Source organism: Erinaceus europaeus, chromosome 11, assembly GCF_950295315.1.
Source record: "Erinaceus europaeus chromosome 11, mEriEur2.1, whole genome shotgun sequence".
Classification (NCBI taxonomy): Eukaryota; Metazoa; Chordata; class Mammalia; order Eulipotyphla; family Erinaceidae; genus Erinaceus; species Erinaceus europaeus.
Window position 1 is genome coordinate 116,138,175 of NC_080172.1, and position 7,500 is coordinate 116,145,674.

Genomic DNA, 7,500 nt, shown 5'->3' on the forward strand with positions numbered 1-7,500 from the left:
GCACAGAGAGGGGAGGGAGCAGGTCACACAGATAGTGAGGGTGGCAGAGTCCGGTGCTGCCCAGCTTGGTCTTGACATCAAAGGGCCGTTGAGAGGATGGACGGGGGATTTTGCCCTTCAGATGTGAGCATCCCATTGCGAAACAGCCATCATCAGCATTTCAAGGCTTTGATCAGGTCCTCTGTGCAGCCCCCAGTGTCTCCAAAAATGAAGAACAATGTCTTTAAAAACTATTAGTGATTTAATAATGATGGACAAGATTGTAAGAGGTACGATTCCACACAGTTCCCACCCCCAGAGTCCATGTCCCCTCCCCTCCACCGGAAGCTTCCCTAGTCTCTATCTTACCCTGGCTGTGTGGACCAAAAGGAAAATAACTCCTGAGCCATGATGAATAGAAGATGATTAAAAAAAGGGAAATGGGGGAGTCGGGTGGTAGCGCAGCGGGTTAAGTGCAGGTGGCACAAAGCGTAAGGACAGGCGTAAGGATCCTGGTTCGAGCCCCCGGCTCCCCACCTGCAGGGGAGTCGCTTCACAGGTGGTGAAGCAGGTCTGCAGGTGTCTGTCTTTCTCTCCCCCTGCCTGTCTTCCCCTTCTCTTTCCGTTTCTCTTTGTCCTATCCAACAACAATGACATCAATAATAACAATAATAATAACAACAACAATGATAAACAACAAGGGCAACAAAATGGAAAATAAATAAATAAATAAATTATTTATTTATCTTTTTAAAATATTTTTTAAATATTTATTTTATTTATTTATTCCCTTTTGTTGCCGTTGTTGTTTTATTGTTGTAGTTATTATTGTTGTTGTCGTTGTTAGATAGGACAGAGAGAAATGGAGAGAGGAGGGGAAGACAGAGAGGGGGAGAGAAAGACACCTGCAGACCTGCTTCACCGCCTGTGAAGCGACTCCCCTGCAGGTGGGGAGCCGGGGTTCGAACCGGGATCCTTATGCCGGTCCTTGTGCTTTGCGCCACCTGCGCTAATTAATTATTTTTTTAAAAAGGGAAATGTATCATAGGCTGGCAGTCAGGGCAGGCTTGCTGGAGGAAGCGAACCAACCAGAGCCTCACAGGATGAGCAGAGGCCAGACTGTGCAAGGTTCCTGTCTGCCTTCTTGCCTCTCCTTGAGTTGGAGATAGCTTAGCTCAGACTTCGTAAGAGCACTTTGCTTAGGACTAGCCAGTGGTGCACCTGGTTAAGCACACACACTACAGTGACCAGGGACCCTGGTTCAAGCCCCTGGTCTCCACCTGCAGGGGGAAAGCTTCATGAGTGGTGAAGCAGGGCTGCAGGTGTCTCTCTGTCTCTCTCCCTCTCTGTTTCCCCTCCCTCTCAATTTCTGGCTGTCTATATTCAATAAATAAAGATAACATAAAAAGTAAAAAAAAAAAAAGGTGCTTTGCTTCCCTAAGTGGCCGTCCTTAGGGGTGGGTGGCTGTGCCCTGGGGGGTGATGTGCTGCCCTAGCATGGCACCCCTTGCTAAGGAAAGGTAGTCTTTATAGATTGGGGCAGCTGGGAGCTAGGACTTTTGAGTTTCAGCCCCCCTCTGTCTTCCTAGCCTCCTCATGCCTCAGTTTCCCCACATGCACCCTGAAGAAGTTGTCATAGGGCAAAGGTTTTCAGGCTCTCCTCATGAAGGTCTCCGAGCCCCCTGCCCGACCTGAGGAAGCAACTTGGCTTCTAACTCCACTGGCTTCTGTTGGGTGGAAGAGCCCTGCCTTGCCTTGCAGAGAGCTGGGTCCTGGAGGCTCAAGATCTTCAACTCTCTCGGGGCTTTGGGCTTTAGAAAAGGCTTCTGGGGGCCGGGTAGTGGCACCTGGCTAAGGAGCTGGGTTCCAGCCACCTGCAGTCTAATAAGGAGTCAGGTAAGTCTGCAGTGATCTCTCCTTCTCTCTCCAGCCCCCTCTTAATTTCTCTCTGTCCTAGCAAATAAAACAATAAAAATAAATTTAAAAAAGAAAAAATGACCACTGAGAGCAGTGGATCTGTAGTGCTGGCACTGAGTCCCACTGATAACCCAGGTGGTAATTAAAAGAAGGAGGAGAAGGAAAAGGAAAAGGAGGAGGGAAGAAGGAAGGAAAGGAAGAAAGAAAGAAAGGAAGGAAGAGAGAGAGAAAGAAAGAAAGAAAGAAAGAAAGAAAGAAAGAAAGAAAGAAAGAAAGAGAAAGAGAAAAGTGGTCACCTCACCTGGTCACCCAGCTAGGCTCCACTTTCTGTCTCTTGGCCCAGCCGTGCAGCCAGGGTGGCTGAGTACTCTTCCTGGTCAGAGGGTGTGGACTGCCCTGCACCTGGGTAGCCTCAGGTGAATAGACGCTGTGACCCCCAAGTCACTCGCTAAGCAGGGCAGGGCTGGGACACCGTATGGAGCGAGCATGCCGGTCACCGCTGCTCGTGGCGGGCTACTCAGAGTAAGGACTTTTCCCAGGGAGGCTCTGGTCCCTGTTCTGATCTTTCGGGAAAGGGGAGACCTAGTGCTGTTGGTACTTGGTGCCTGCTGTCCTACCTGGCACAGCTTCCATGGCAGCTCTGGGCACTGGACCAGGAGTCTGCGGCTGCACCTTTTAGTGTCGTCTCTTCGGGGCTGAGGTCCTAAGGGAAATGAGGGTGTGGGCTTTGGCACCCCTAACTTCCACTCACCCCCAGTGTTCAGACGCACCTGCTCCTTCAAGCCTCTCATCACATGGGGACATTGAGGCTGAGGAGGCCACTTCACTCCTGCAAGGGCACCCACCTGTCCAGACCCAGGTTACACAAGCCTTAGTGTCTGGCTATGATTTCTCTCTTTCTTTCTTTCTTTCTTTCTTTCTTTCTTTCTTTCTTTCTTTCTTTCTTCCTTCCTTCCTTCCTTCCTTTCTTTCTTTCTTTCTTTCTTTCTCTCTTTCTTCCTTTCTTTCTTTTTATTAGTGACTTAATAATGGTTATCAAGACTGTAAGATCACAGGGGTACAATTCCACACAGTTCCCACCGTCAGAGTTCTGTGTCCCATCCCCTCCACTGGAAGCTTCCCTGTTCTTTATTCCTCTGGGAGTCTGGACCAGAATACTTTATGGGGAGCACAAGGTGGGAGTTCTGGCTTCTGTCATTGCTTCTCCACTGGACATGGGTGTTGGCAGGTGGATCCACATCCCCAGCCTGTTTCTGTCTTTCCCTAGTGGGGCAGGGCTCTGGGGAGGGGAGTTTCCAGGACACATGGGTGAGTTTGTCTGCCCAGGGAAGTCAGGATGACATCATGGTAGCATCTGCGACTGTTGGCTGAAAGGCAAATTTTTCCATAAACAGGCATGCCAGGGTAGGAACAGAGCAGATGAGCCTAGGGGTCTCGGTGTGGGAAGAAGCTGGGCCATCTACTACAGGTGTGTTTCATGTGCCCAGGGTTTCCTAGTGCTGCCCCTTCTGCCAGAACCATATCTGGCTCCACAGTCCAAGGGTAAACAGGAAAAGGCTTTAGATGATTAGAACTTACCCCTGACCTCCTAAGGCTCCTTGGTGAAAATGCCTTTTTCCCAGACCTCTCTGCTTCCTGTCTCAGTTCATGTCTCTTCCTCCAGGAAGCCTTCCCTGGACACCCCCACCCACTCCCTCAAGCTTCTTCATTGGCCCATTTTCCACTTATCCTCCCCTGTTCAGGCCAGGTATGTTTCTTCCTTCTTCCCTTTCTTCCTTTCTTAGTTTTTGCCTCCAGGGTTAGTGCTGGGGCCCGGTGCCAGCACTATGAATCCACTGCTCCTGGTGGCCATTTTTTTCCCCTACTTTATTGGACAGGACAGAGAGAAATTGAGAGAGAAGGGGATGGTAGAGAGGGGGAGAGAAAGACAGACACCTGCAGACCTGCTTCACCGCATGTGAAGCACTCCACCGCAGGTAGGGAGTGGGGTCTTGAACCTGGGTCCTTGCTCAGGTCCTTCTATGGATTTCCAATCCTTTCCTCTTTATTAAGACACTTGAACCTTATACTTGCCCCAAAGTCTGGACAAGTAAGTGCCATTTTCTACTTTACACAGGAGGCTGCTGGGGAGTCTCTAGGTGTCCAATTCTAGGTCCCTGCTGATGTGTGACCAGGCCCTGCTAGAACCGGACTCTTGGCTCAGATCCTGGCACCAGGAGCCCCCAGCTCTTTGGGGCCCTTCTTGGACAGAAGACTTTCATGCCCATCAGGGGCTCCCCTGGTGCCTCACACAGGGCTTGAACCAGGAGAGCACGGGGCCCCCTGAGCTTATTACCCTGTGCACTGCTTAGCAAAGCGGGCCCCTTAAGGGGTGCTGACTTTGTGCTAGGATTGAGGCTGAACTACCCCCACTCTGAGGTTTGGGCCTGGGTACTGGGTGGGTTTTTTGTTAGAATAGTGTGATACCCAGTGTCCAAAGAAAGAGTGGGAGTTGAGCTCTGAGCTAGCTCTGAGCCAGACCTCCCTGGACAGACGACCCCACCAATGTGTCCTGGAGCCCCACCTCCCCAGAGCCCTGTCCCACTGGGGAAAGAGAGACACAGGCTGGGAGTATGGATCCACCTGTCAACACCCATGTTCAGCGGGGAAGCAATTACAGAAGCCAGACCTCCCACCTTCTGCAACCCACAATGACCTTGGGTCCATACTCCCAGAGGGATAGAGAACAGGAAAGCTATCAGAGGAGGGGATGGGATACGGAGTTCCGGTGGTGGGAACTGTGTGGAGTTGTACCCCTCTTATGCTATAGTCTTGTCAATATTTTTATTTTATAAATTAAAAAAAAACCATGAAAAAAAAACACCTGTTAGCGCAGCCCCTCTTCCTGGGTTCCGGCCCCTGGGAAGTGTCCGAGTAAGGGCGCCCTGCATGGTCAACTCCTCTTCCTGGGTTCTGGCCCCTGGAAAGTGTCAGAATAAGGGCGCCCTGCATGGCCAGCCCCTCTTCCTGGGTTCTGGCCCCCGAGAAGTGTCCGAGTAAGGGCGCCCTGCATGGTCAGCCCCTCTTCCTGGGTCCTGGCCCCTGGGAAGTATCAGAATAAGGGCGCCCTGCATGGTCAGCTCCTCTTCCTGGGTTCTGGCCCCTGGAAAGTGTCAGAATAAGGGCGCCCTGCATGGCCAGCCCCTCTTCCTGGGTTCTGGCCCCCGGGAAGTGTCCGAGTAAGGGCGCCCTGCATGGTCAGCCCCTCTTCCTGGGTCCTGGCCCCTGGGAAGTATCAGAATAAGGGCGCCCTGCATGGTCAGCTCCTCTTCCTGGGTTCTGGCCCCTGGAAAGTGTCAGAATAAGGGCGCCCTGCATGGCCAGCCCCTCTTCCTGGGTTCTGGCCCCCGGGAAGTGTCCGAGTAAGGGCGCCCTGCATGGTCAGCCCCTCTTCCTGGGTCCTGGCCCCTGGGAAGTATCAGAATAAGGGCGCCCTGCATGGTCAGCCCCTCTTCCTGGGTCCTGGCCCCCGGGAAGTGTCCGAGTAAGGGCGCCCTGCATGGTCAGCCCCTCTTCCTGGGTTCCGACCCCTGGGAAGTATCCGAGTAAGGGCGCCCTGCATGGCCAGCCCCTCTTCCTGGGTTCTGACCCCCTGGGAAGTGTCCGAGTAAGGGCGCCCTGCATGGTCAGCCCCTCTTCCTAGGTCCTGGCCCCCGGGAAGTATCAGAATAAGGGTGCCCTGCATGGTCAGCCCCTCTTCCTGGGTCCTGGCCCCCGGGAAGTGTCAATAAGGGTGCCCTGCATGGCCAGCCCCTCTTCCTGGGTCCTGGCCCCCGGGAAGTGTCCGAGTAAGGGCGCCCTGCATGGTCAGCCCCTCTTCCTGGGTTCTGGCCCCTGGGAAGTGTCCGAGTAAGGGCGCCCTGCATGGTCAGCCCCTCTTCCTGGGTCCTGGCCCCCGGGAAGTGTCCGAGTAAGAGCGCCCTGCATGGTCAGCCCCTCTTCCTGGGTTCCGACCCTTGGGAAGTGTCCGAGTAAGGGCGCCCTGCATGGCCAGCCCCTCTTCCTGGGTCCTGGCCCCCGGGAAGTGTCAGAGTAAGGGCGCCCTGCATGGCCAGCCCCTCTTCCTGGGTCCTGGCCCCAGGGAAGTGTCCGAGTAAGGGCGCCCTGCATGGTCAGCCCCTCTTCCTGGGTCCTGGCCCCTGGGAAGTATCAGAATAAGGGCGCCCTGCATGGTCAGCTCCTCTTCCTGGGTTCTGGCCCCTGGAAAGTGTCAGAATAAGGGCGCCCTGCATGGCCAGCCCCTCTTCCTGGGTTCTGGCCCCCGGGAAGTGTCCGAGTAAGGGCGCCCTGCATGGTCAGCCCCTCTTCCTGGGTCCTGGCCCCTGGGAAGTATCAGAATAAGGGCGCCCTGCATGGTCAGCCCCTCTTCCTGGGTCCTGGCCCCCGGGAAGTGTCCGAGTAAGGGCGCCCTGCATGGTCAGCCCCTCTTCCTGGGTTCCGACCCCTGGGAAGTATCCGAGTAAGGGCGCCCTGCATGGCCAGCCCCTCTTCCTGGGTTCTGACCCCCTGGGAAGTGTCCGAGTAAGGGCGCCCTGCATGGTCAGCCCCTCTTCCTAGGTCCTGGCCCCCGGGAAGTATCAGAATAAGGGTGCCCTGCATGGTCAGCCCCTCTTCCTGGGTCCTGGCCCCCGGGAAGTGTCAATAAGGGTGCCCTGCATGGCCAGCCCCTCTTCCTGGGTCCTGGCCCCCGGGAAGTGTCCGAGTAAGGGCGCCCTGCATGGTCAGCCCCTCTTCCTGGGTTCTGGCCCCTGGGAAGTGTCCGAGTAAGGGCGCCCTGCATGGTCAGCCCCTCTTCCTGGGTCCTGGCCCCCGGGAAGTGTCCGAGTAAGAGCGCCCTGCATGGTCAGCCCCTCTTCCTGGGTTCCGACCCTTGGGAAGTGTCCGAGTAAGGGCGCCCTGCATGGCCAGCCCCTCTTCCTGGGTCCTGGCCCCCGGGAAGTGTCAGAGTAAGGGCGCCCTGCATGGCCAGCCCCTCTTCCTGGGTCCTGGCCCCAGGGAAGTGTCCGAGTAAGGGCGCCCTGCATGGTCAGCCCCTCTTCCTGGGTCCTGGCCCCAGGGAAGTGTCCGAGTAAGGGCACCCTGCATGGTCAGCCCCTCTTCCTGGGTCCTGGCCCCCAGGAAGTGTCAGAATAAGGGCGCACTGGATGGTCAGCCCCTCTTCCTGGGTTCCGGCCCCCGGGAAGTGTCAGAGTAAGGGTGCACTGGATGGTCAGCCCCATAGCCCCTTCCAAGTTTTAGTACCAACTGTCAGAATATGGCTAAAGGTGAGGTAAGTAGAGTCTGGAGTGCAGACAGAGGAAAGTTTACTCAGGCAAGTTGTGAGAGGTGGGGACCCTCCTGGCAGGGGAAGACCTGTGGGGGTAGGCTGGGGGCATCTCACACAGTTCTAGGCTTATGTGCTTGTGTCCTGGGACTTACGCCCATTTCTGTGGGAGGTGTCCAGTGCAGGCAGGAGCAGAGCTTCCTGTGTGGGTGAGGGGTCAGCTTGTCCCCAGCGGGACCCCAAGTTCTTCCCGTGAAATTGGGGGCTCAGGCCTAGTATGCTTCCTTGTTCTCTACTGGAAG

At 55.3% G+C, this 7,500-nt stretch overlaps 2 protein-coding genes across 4 annotated transcripts in view; one reads left to right on the plus strand and one right to left on the minus strand.

The window, feature by feature from the left end:
• The window catches only part of ATP13A2 (ATPase cation transporting 13A2), a 387,527-nt gene that overhangs the window by 367,388 nt on the left and 12,639 nt on the right, over window positions 1-7,500 (minus strand). The window lies entirely within an intron of this gene.
• The window catches only part of PADI3 (peptidyl arginine deiminase 3), a 41,514-nt gene that overhangs the window by 4,525 nt on the left and 29,489 nt on the right, over window positions 1-7,500 (plus strand). The gene's annotated exons all lie outside the window — the stretch shown is intronic.